The following is an 11774-nucleotide window of genomic DNA, read 5'->3' as shown; positions in this document are numbered from 1 at the left end:
TTGAATATTCTTCAATATCACTATATAAGATAACTAATCAACTAGAACAATAGCACAACATTCCATATCCACACATACCATAACTTTCATACAACATGAGTAATCATTTTGGAAGCATAAAGCCATATATATACAATAATAATCATGAAATTACCATAATAACACAACTATCTTTATTAGAGTATATAGGAAAAGAACTTACCACGACGTCCCATACCATTGGGAAGTACACTCAAGGAAAACAAACAAAAAACTCATCACATTATCCCATACCACCGGAGAGTACACCAAAAGATCAATCCATCGATCAATCCATCAACATATCATAGCATAACTACAAAAGCAATTCACTAAAGTTGCGGGTTATAATTCCCGCAATGGTCTCCTACCACGGTCTACAATCATCATCAATACCGTAATTTGACACAACGAAGCTGATATCACCATAACATGGTTATATAGTTACTTATTCTCTAACATATTTATAAACTCCAAGACTAGTGCATATTACCTAATCCTACAATTCACATGGGTTACTAGTTTGTAAGCCTTATAATTTACTAGTCATTCACTCAGGAGTCGCTACAAGTTACCCATACTATTATTATTATCGAGCATATTAACGAGTTGTAATTTTCCCACTCATTCGCACTTAACATTCATGCATATTACCTTCTTTTGGATGAATAAATGAGACATAATTGTGATTAAATACACTAATATTCACACTTTGCAGGTATATAGTTGATAAGATCAAAAGATATAGATTGGGGACAAAAAATGATCAAAAGGATGCAAGAAAGTGTAGTTGAAGACTTAGAGCAGAAACTGGCCTTAGTTACTGTGATCGCAGTTTGAGTATCGCGATTGCAACAGTCAAGCAAAAGTTAACAACTGCGGTGGCGGAAGATAATCACGATCGCATAGCTGCGGTCGCGGCCTAGCGAACAAATGCAGCCCAAAGGAAAATCTGGAAATGCACTTGGCTGATACCAAATTTTTGGAAAAAAGACTCAAACCCTAAGTCATTCATCATATTTCATCTTTCCCGATTTTTTAGTTTTAGATTTTGAATCCATAGCCTCCATACTTGGTGAAGAAAATATTGTATAAATTTTGGGTGAAGAATACATTGGAGACCTTCTAAGTGGACGAATAGCCCACTTCCATTGTTGATTTGTGGGAGTGCAAAGTTTGAAGTAACATTTACTTAAGCTTCAATAAATCATTTCAATGGAGATTATGGGAATATCCTTGCTTATTTATCTTATGTGTAGCTAGATCATTTCAATGCTAGTGTTTTGTTGAAAGACTAGAATCAAAATCTATAACAGAGCTTACCCATATGTGATCTACTAAATTGATGTTGACTACACAAACCCATATGTAATTTCCTTAGTATTGCATAATCACAAGATCCATGCTTAATTGTTAAAACTCTAATTATTCAGAGCCCCAAATTTATACTAGAAAAATCCAAAAAGAAACATTAGTGTTGATACTTTCCTTACCCCCCTTTTTTTATCTTCTCATAATATTGGTTTGAATTTAACTTATATCTATAATTTAGAATTAACTTTTTTGCCACTGACATTGTTCCTCGTGAATTCTACCCCGACTCCAAAGTTGGGTAAATATATTGACGACGACCACCTTGCACTTAAATTGACGTGTAAGGTGAGCATTATCAAAAAATGGCTCTGTTGCTGAGGAATAATTTGGAATATTAAGTTAGTTTGGAATTTTAGCTTACTTGAATTCAAGCTTGTAAATATTTGTTTGTGATTTTGTTTAGTAGGTAGATTTTTATTCTACAAAGTTTTCTCTATGGCATCTTCAGACAAGTATGATGTTTGTAGTCGGGAATCCTATCTTGACAACCCATGTCTAATTTATGATGGACCACACTTCAGAAGAGATTGTAACTTTGCTCCCCGGAGAGAGATAGACCACCTATCTCAATCCTATAGGGAGTATAGGTGTTCTTTATGGAGTGGCCGATATGGACATTGGGATGACTGCCCAAATGCCCCCTCTTTTTATTATGCTAACCGGGTTGATAATTCTTTTTATGAGCTTGATAGGTCTTATGAGGAGAACAAGGAAGAGCAACATACCGAGTCTAATAACTTTGACATGAGGTAACTAGCTATTTTGGATTGGGTAGATACAACAGAGGAGAGTAGACAAGACATGCATCATAAGACCTTAGGATGGAAAAGTGTCAAGATGGAGAAAATGGGCAATGGAGAAAAACTTGAAACCACCACTACCTTGCCCATCTCCCAAGAGAAGGTTTATTAAGAAAAGAAACCAAGCTATGATGATGAGCTTGGTAGCAAAGACTCCTCAGTGACTTACCAATCAACCTAATCATATGAGGAAGAAGAAGCCAAACTAAAAGAAATAAAACTAGAGTAAATATAAGAATCAAGGCAAATCTCTTATGATAAATTTAGTTGATTTTAGGGAGAAGGTGCTATAGAGGAGGCTATTATGAAATTAGGCGTTTTACCTTCTTTGACCCACTTTTCAGCATTGTGCCTCAAGGATGTGATGAGAATCCATCCACCGTGACAAATGATGTATTGTGGGAAGATGGAGTACGATTCATACATTTTGGAATTTAATATTTCGAAAGAGTATACTGAACCTGTCCATCAAAGGCCTAGGAACCCACCTTTTGATGTACCAAGAGTGGCCAATCGATGTACACATCTTTACACAAGGGGACAAGCCATAAAATTAATGTAAAGTTGGGTAAAAGGTTCAAATATTCAAAATGGCAAGATCAAAGTTTGCTAGCCATTTAATCACCTCTTCTAAGCCTTATCTTTAAAGATTTGAATCTTCTGTCCCTGTACATCTCAGTGTATATTGAACAAAAGCTGGGACGAAGATTCAAATCATCTAAGTATAAGCACAAAAATAAGTGGTGAAGGTGTTATTCTACGATGTTGAGCTAAGAATTCAATGGTAGGCACCCCATTCTTCCGCGAAAAGTGGCATACATCCTTTTTATTTATGCATGATAGGGTAGATCTTTATTTTTGTTTGTGCATGCATAATCCATGAAATGTTGGTAAAAAGAGGAATTTTAATTGAATTTGAAAAAGGAACGTGTGAAATTGGTAGTTTGGACTAAGCACCAAGTGCAGGAACCTAGAGGCCGCATGACCGCGATCGCGAAACTAGGACCGTATTTGTGGTCAAATTAGTTTAAATGACCATCCGAATGCCCATTTCCCGCACGCATCTCTTTCACAATTCACTCAAATTATCTAATATTTTTTGCTATGCATTGCTTATTTAAGAGGCCTGAATTAATGTTTTCATTACTAAATGTATGTTAGTTCGTGATTATTGTTGTGGTTAGCTATTGTAGTTGGTGTACACACAAATGGTGAAGTCTTGAGTATCTAGATTTAGGCTCAAAATGGTTGAAACAAATGTGTACACCATGCGTTTGATTCAATTCCCCAATGAGTTCATTGCTAATTCCTTTGAATTTAGTGCTGTGATCACACATTCTCGGCTTAAATTCTATGATTATAATGGTGATATGCCTAGAAAGAATAAAAAATAGGGTTAAAAATTATATTTTGAGCATTGTGGAAAATCTGTCGACAAGGTCTCTGGTGTCGCGATCCCGGTCACTACTCCGTGATCACCATACCTAAGTGTAGTGTCAGCAAGAACCAAAATTTCCGCACATCCACTTCTGCCCCCAAAACCTTCTATATCGTTACCACTTGAGCTTACCTATTTGATTTATCATGTTGTTGGTATGATAATGCTAATGATCATTGAGTTGCTTTGTTCACAGGTTCAAAGCCTTAAAGATGGAAAATCTTAACAACTCTAGATTCATGACCCCACAATTCCATAACCTCTACAATGCAGACTTGCCAAGGACTAAGTTACTCCCTGAAAAGGGGTATCAACATAGACAAAGTGGAGGACAAATTCCTAAGCTTTATGCCAGGCTCACTCAGACCGGGTGGATGTGCTTTTCCCCAAAACCCTGTGTTGCTAATGAGCATTGGGTACATGAATTCTACGCTAACCTAAGCGCAGTTTCTTTCACAAACGCAGTGATGATGATTTAGTGAAAGCAAGTGAACTTCAAAACAGGGAGAATCAACAAGGTGTATAGACTCAGAAATGCTAATATGGAATAGTTTTATGCATAGGAATTTAAGCCAAGAACCCGGATGGAGAATATTTTATGTCCTGGCAAAGAGGTTCCTTGGGCCACTACCAAGAGAGACATTTTGATAAATAATTTCACTGCTGAGGCTAGGCTTTGGATGAATATCATCTATAGACGAGTATCGTCGGGCACTCACAAAACGATTGTCACAAACCTAGAAGATCAGATTATGGCCTATCTTCTCTCTAGCATAATCCTGAATATGAGAAATATTATACATTGAGAATAGAGTGTAAACTGCCAAACTTTTCCTTAAGATTAATTTCGTCTCTAAAAGGCTAAGGAATGACTTTAGAATGTGTGTAACATTTAAACCATATAGAATTTCCCTAATTTCAACTTTTTATCATCGGGGAAATTTAATTATCTTTACGACAATATAAGATCAGCCCAAATACGATAACCAGGCAAGAAGTTATGGCAAATTTAAGTCCTAGTAGTAAAACAACATCATTTTAGTGTTTGGCGCATCACAGAGAGGGCCTATTTGACAATTGTCAATTTCTAGTGGAACTCCATGATAGCGGCGCATCGCGATGAAGTTCCAGGTCCCAACCAGTGGGACAACGTGATAGCACGACATCGCGGTGACCCCAAGAATCTCGTTTGTCAAATTCTAGTGAGCCACTGCAATAGTGGCACGTCGTGGTGGCTCATAAAAGTGGGTTTTCTAGTTCAATTTTTTCAGCTTCGTACAAAAGTTAAAAAGGGCACTTTGGACTTTTTCCACGCCTCTTAAATCGTCCAAACACCTGATCTAAGGTCATTACAAGTACCTTATACAAATTTTCTCAAGATTTCTCTCAACAAAAAACCCTAAGCACCCAAAACCTCTTCCAAGGATCTCAAGAATTCACCATAGTTTTTCCAAATTGAGTTAAGATTCAAGGTTCTCTAGTCAAGGGATTCAAGAACCCTTATCCAAAAGTATGAGAAAGAGTCTCAAGAAAGTTTATCCACCCAAGTTCATAACCTGAGGTATGTGGGGTTTGAAAAAGAACACTTCTTTCATTCTTGTGCCCAAAGATTTGATTTTTATAAATGAATTTCATGTTTTTACAAGTGGATCTATACCCAAATTATATTATTTTAAGAATATGAATTATTAAGTTGTTCAAGTTTTGAATTGCATGATTATTTTGCTTATTTATGATTTGAATTGATAATTCATGCTATAAATTGCACATTCCTATATTGATGTGATATCTTCAAGTGTTTTCGAGATTGGTGTCATAAATTAAGGTTTATTGTGAAATTGTGATCCTTTAAGAATATACATGCCTTAAGTCCAAGGATGAATTGTTGATACTTTCTAAAGTGTTTCAAGAAGTGTATTGATATTTCCATGCTATTAAAGTTTTAAAGATTATTGGTGAAAGTGTACCAAAGTTTCAAAAAATGAGTTGATTTTAATCCTAAACTAAGAAAGAAAATCCACACCATTTGATTTAAGGTAAAAGGAAGCATAATTGGCTTCCATTGCATTTTTTGAAGTTGTTTAAGGTGGATTTATCTTAAAATATCTGAGCTTAAAGAAGGGAGTAGTATTTAGCACTGAGTTGGGCTTGATTCCAAGGTCTCATGCCCCAGAACTATGAGCCACCGTAGGATTTAATTTATCCCATGTAGGTTAAGCTAGTGATCATTAAAAAGTAAAAGGTTCTACTCTGATGGCATGGATAGGATAGCTCTCCCCAATATGGGTAAGACGTTGGACTCCATGTATCTTACATAGTTTATGTCGGTTAGATAAAACTCCTAAGTTTCTTAGAGTCTCAAGTCTTACAGTTCTTAAGGGTTTAAGTCCTTGAATTTTATAGAAGTTCCTTGTTTTCTAAAGACTAAAGTGTATGTTCTAAAATTTGTTGTTTTAAGAGTTCAACTAGTTTACAAGCTTGACATCAAAGAAAGAATACATATTTAGAACAAAGTGTAATGGCTCACGTGATTTATACTATATGTTTCATTATTCATGATTTATGAAAGTTTTATTCAAGCTATGTAAGTCATCTACAATACCATGTATGTTTTCTATAAAGAATTATTGTATTGATATTTAGTTGCATACACACCCATATACTCAGTACATTCCTAAGTTCTGATCCACATATACGTCTGTGTGCTACATTATCTCATAATGTAGGTTTAGGTGCTCAATCCCAATAGTGTCAGTGATCCCGATCGCTCTCTAGTTTGTTGAGTAGTAGAGGCTTTGTCAGACTAGATGGTCAATATGTTTAAATTTTTAGTATTTTGTTACCTTTACAATACTCATTCGAATTTCATTTAGACATGATACGACATGACTTCTTATTTTGATCTCATTATCTCTAAGTAAGCTTTATAATAAGTAGCAGGCTTAAAGGGTTTGGTTGGGACTACTTGTAGTCTTAAAATCTGTGTGACGCCCCAGGATAGGATTTCGGAGCGTTACAAACTTGGTATCAAATCCCAAGGTTTAAGGAGTCCTAGTGAGTCTGACAAGCCGTGTTAAGTAGATTCTTGATCATTGGTGTGTAGCGTGCCACATCTATGAGCAAGAGGCAACAAGATATTTTTGGAAGAATTTCCTCCTTTCTTTTAGATTCTATTGTGCCTACAGTTGTCTATCCCATCTATTGATTCGTTCGCTGTTACTTCAGAAAATGCCTCCCTGAAGAGCGAATGCCCGCAGAAAAAATAATAAGCAACCCCAGCCTGATGATCCCTTGAATGGGACTGTGTCTCATACTAAGTTTTGGCCAGCCTTTCAGGCATTATCCCAAGCAGTTACCGCAAATATTCAGGTCAATAACTAGGCAGTAGTTCCATCTCAACAAGGAGGTGATTTAGCCGCTGCTAGGATCTGTGATTTCATGAGGATGAAACTACCCTAGTTCTGTGGGTCAAAGTAGGTAAGGACCCACAGTTGTATCTCAAGGAGATAAGGAAGATCACCCAAGTGATGCATGTCTCGAAGAAAGAAAGTGTTGAGCTGGCGTCTTATAGGTTGAAAGATATTGCTTATGACTCAGTTGTTGCATGGAAGAAGAATAGAGGGGAAGATGCAACCCCTACTACTTGGTAGGTGTTCCAAGATACATTCTTGGACAAGTTCTTCCTTCTTGAGATGAGGGAATCAATGATAGAGGAATTCATGAACCTGAGGCAAGGCTCCATGACTGTTATGGAGTATTGCCTTAAGTTCAGCTAATTAGCCAAATATGCTCCTAATTTGATTTTTGACACCCGAGTTAGTATGAGTAAGTTTGTGACTGGAGTATCTGGACTAGTATTGAGAGAGAGTAGGACTGCTATGCTCAACAGGGACATGGATCTTGCTAGGCTGATGATTTATGCCCAGCAAATAGAAGAAGACAAAATAAGGGAAAGAGATAGAGTGAGGGGAAACAAAAGGGCTAGATCCAAGCAACATGAGTATGGTTAGGCTAGGTCCCATGGAGGGAACCGTCCATAGTTTTAGAGCCGTTCGTCTATGCCAGCACCTTCGTCAGCTAGTGCTCCCACACCCAGAAATAGGCATTATGAGTCGTTGGGTGACCTATAATGACTGGGTGGTAACTTTCAGCACAATGAAGTGAGGATATTTTCATCAATTTCCTCCGTCCCCACTTAGACACTATGTCCATAGAACACCAAAAAGGGTTGTTTTCAACACTTTGACGTATCAAGCACACTCTTAAGCTCTCTCAAATTCCCCACTCCAAGAAAAGGATAGGGTTTTAAGAAATTGGTCATCTAGGTTGTTACGGGTGATTTATTCTTTAAATTTCATGAGGATTAAGGCATATCTATCTCTCTCTAAACTTATTTTTTCATCATGGCTTGAAGTGGTTTAATATTCTCATGGTTTTGATGTTGGATTTTGAATGATGGATTGAGGGTTTTGGATGTAAATTGTTTAAATGATTTTCCTATGATTATTATGGATTTATTATGCATTGAATTGATGATTTATGAACTCATTGGGGGTAGATGAGAATGGTGAATGAAATAAGGGTACAAGGATTCCCCAAACTTGCATGAGTATACACCTTCAGGGATATCATTTCTTCTTAGTTTCGTCATCCAACTAGGTGTTTATAGGATCCTCTCTGGATTCGAATTCATTGTGAGTAAGGGTGTGCCTATACTCTATGTGCTACGGATACACCGGCATATACCAAACTAAAAACAAAAACAAAAAGACATAAAAACAACAATAACCTTAATTTACAACTCAACAACCGTATTCCCCGGCAATAGTGCAAAAATTTGATCACGCCCAAGCAACACCTTCACTCTAAAGATTATACAGTCGTTGGAAAATATAGTAACCCAATAAAGGTTGGGGTCGAATCCCAAGGAAATACAGTAAATAGGGGGATTTGAGTTGCAATATCAAATAAGTAGCTAATATAAACTTCAGTTCTAATCACGCCTAGGCTACACCTTCAATCAGAAGATTTCAGCCTTTAATTTTTGAGTCTTAAGATGTCACCTTAATGGCCCTTATCTTGATCTCAGTTAACTATTACCTTTTGTGTCTCTAGTTATAAAATGGCAGCAAACCATGTTACTTAGATAATCCCTAGAAGTATGGATCGATAGTTAAAATTCAAATTACTATTGTAAATAGCTTTTCCTAGTCACTACTCCTTTTTTGGAGTAATTAGCAATAATCTAGGTAGGATGCTAATGTTTTCAGCCTCTAATATAACTATTAAAGAGAAGATAATACAATTCATGCATGGGTATCGATTCAGAACAACAATAACACTTTCTTTACTTTGTCAATTTGCCAGGGTTTCCACAACCATAGTTCAGGGTTTTTAGGTGCTCATTCTTGTGAAAGAATCAACAACATTCATGATTGAAAGCATAAGATATAATAACAATAATTACTATTAAAAACCCAAAACTTTAACTAAATTAATCAAGCGAAATCAATACAAGAGAATTCCAAGACTAAAATTAAATATCAAAATCAAAAAATTTTTGTGAGTATCAAAAGTGCATCACTTCTACTAAAAAACACATAAGGGGCATTTAAAGTACATGAGGAAACCCTAAAATCAAAGTCCGGATGAAAAAGGACAAAAAATAGTCGGTGTCCACTTATACATGTCCACATGCAGCGTAGCCTAGGGCGAATGTCCCATATGCGGCATGGCCTAGGGTGCATGTTACACATGTGGCCTGAGGCTGCATGCAAGTAGACACCTACAAGGGCTAGAAAAAAATTCCTGTAGCTTTTTTTCTCAGAACTTTGGACTTCTAGCACTTATCCTACCCATATATTATCCGTATACGCTACATGCAGTCTACATGTTGACATAGGTTAGTGCCAGAAGTTCTTTTTCAGGTCTTTCACTCTCTGGATCTTTAATTTCTACACTTACCTTAGTCTCACATAGACTGCATATGCTACATGTGGTCCATATATATACATAGGTAAGTGCTGAAATTCAAGAGGGAAGGGGGGGGGGTGAATTAAAATTTTCTTCTGTGAGTCAACTACTGACTTCTCATAGTTAACTCATCTGCAGATCACTGCACTTTACAAATAGATTAGATTTAAATAATTAAGCACGTAATATAACATAAAGTAATAACATAAATATTTATCCTGGTTCGGAGCACCAATGTGGTGCCCAATTCTAGTCCCCTTGGGTTTCAAAGTTTCCTTAAATCATTGAATGTTGGGTAAAAGTACAATGATAGAAAATAAGTTCTAAAAACTTATTTTTCTCTTTAGATCTTGCGACCCAGCTTAAGTTGATGTTACAAAGTTGACTCGATCCTACTCTTTATATAACAAGTGTAAACTAAAAGTTACAGAGCCTTGTAAGACTAAGAATGAGAAACTTTGAATTTTCTCCTTGAAGTTGTGTGACAAAGTGTTTGTCTTCATTATTCATCTTTTATAGTCTTTGACTTCTACTCTTCATAAGGAAACCCAAGATATTTCTTCTCAATAAAAGACATAAACTGATTCCTTGATTGAGAAATGTAGCCGTATGATATGTCCATATATAACTTTAGATCATGTCCATATCATAAGTGTCCGTGATCTACTTTTTTTTTGTTTTGTAGAGATTGATGCCTTTTTAAATATGCCCGTGATCTTCTCTTCTTGATTGATTTGGTCTGCCAGAATTTTGGGATTGTGATCCTTCTTCCACTTCTACGATATTTGATTGATTTGCTTGCCATACTGTTTGAATGCCATGATCCTCCATATCTTTGGTGAGATATTATTTTATCATCCAAAATATTGATTCAATTTTTCATAACATTAGGGGTTGAGTAATATTCATATCTGATATTCTGAAAAGATAATTTGTCCTTTGTCCATTTCGTATCTAATGTTGTGAAAAGATAATTTGTCTATTTTGTAACATTCAATTTTTTGTAACATTAATTTTTCCTTCCAATATTATCAGTCTTTAGTGTCCTGAAAAGATACACTTATTAGTCTGACATTATTAAAATATAGACTTAGGAGGCTAACAATTTCCCCCTTTATGACAATGACAATAAGAGTATCCCTGTCTGTTAGCTTGCTCTCTCTGACTTGTGTAAGTATTAGATGACATGTAAACTTATGATTTGCTCTCCTGATTGGTAGGTTACTTTGATGTTCCTATCTTCTCCTCCTTTGACATAATAAAAAAGAAATAATATGTAGGTAATATGCAGACAAAGAAATTCACTAGTACCGAGAAAGAGAAATAAAGAAATAATAAAAGAGGTGTGTTTAGACAAATTCATGTTTTTATGTAGTAAAAATTGCAGCAAATTCTAAATAAGGCTTAAAGATAATTAATACTAAGAATACCAATCCTTTTTTAAAGGAAGCAAAATCTTTCTTCTAGTAGAGGTTTTTTAAAAATATCTGCTAGTTGGTTCTCGAAGTCAACAAATTTTAGAGAAAAATTACCGTTCTCTACATGGTATCGAATAAAATGATGCTTGTTATCAATATATTTATCTCTAGAGTGATGCACAATATACTTAGATAAGCTCATGGCACTAGTGTATCACACATACTAGGAACATATTCAAAAGATAAGTCAAAGTCAAAAAGTTGATGCATAATTTATAAGATTTGAGTACCACAACTTCCGACAGCTATGTATTCAGCTTCAGTAGTTGAAATAGCAATGGAAGTTTGTTTCTTACTATTGCACGAGGTGAGGGCATCACCAAGAATTTTACATGTTCCACTAGTGCTCTTCCTAACACTTTTGTCTCCTGCAAAATCAGCATCTGAGTAACCAATAAAATCAAAGTGTGAGGAGCAGGAATACCATAGACCAAAGTCTTGAGTTCCTATTAAATATCTGATGACTCGTTTGATGGAAGTGAGATGAGACTCCTTCGGAGTCGACTGGAATCTGAAACATTTACACACAATAAACATAATATCTAGCAGATGTTCAGTCAAGTAGAGTAGAGATCCAATCATCTCCCGATACATCTTTTCATCAATGTCTTTTCCAGATAAGTCTGAATCAATGCTTGTGGGTGAGTGTCATGACCTGATTCCTGAGTCATGATGGCACCTACCATAACCCGC

This window comes from Capsicum annuum, chromosome 6 (genome assembly GCF_002878395.1).
Source record: "Capsicum annuum cultivar UCD-10X-F1 chromosome 6, UCD10Xv1.1, whole genome shotgun sequence".
In the NCBI taxonomy this organism is placed as follows: domain Eukaryota; kingdom Viridiplantae; phylum Streptophyta; class Magnoliopsida; order Solanales; family Solanaceae; genus Capsicum; species Capsicum annuum.
The sequence above is the reverse complement of the archived record's forward strand: the minus strand, read 5'-3'. Positions refer to the sequence as shown.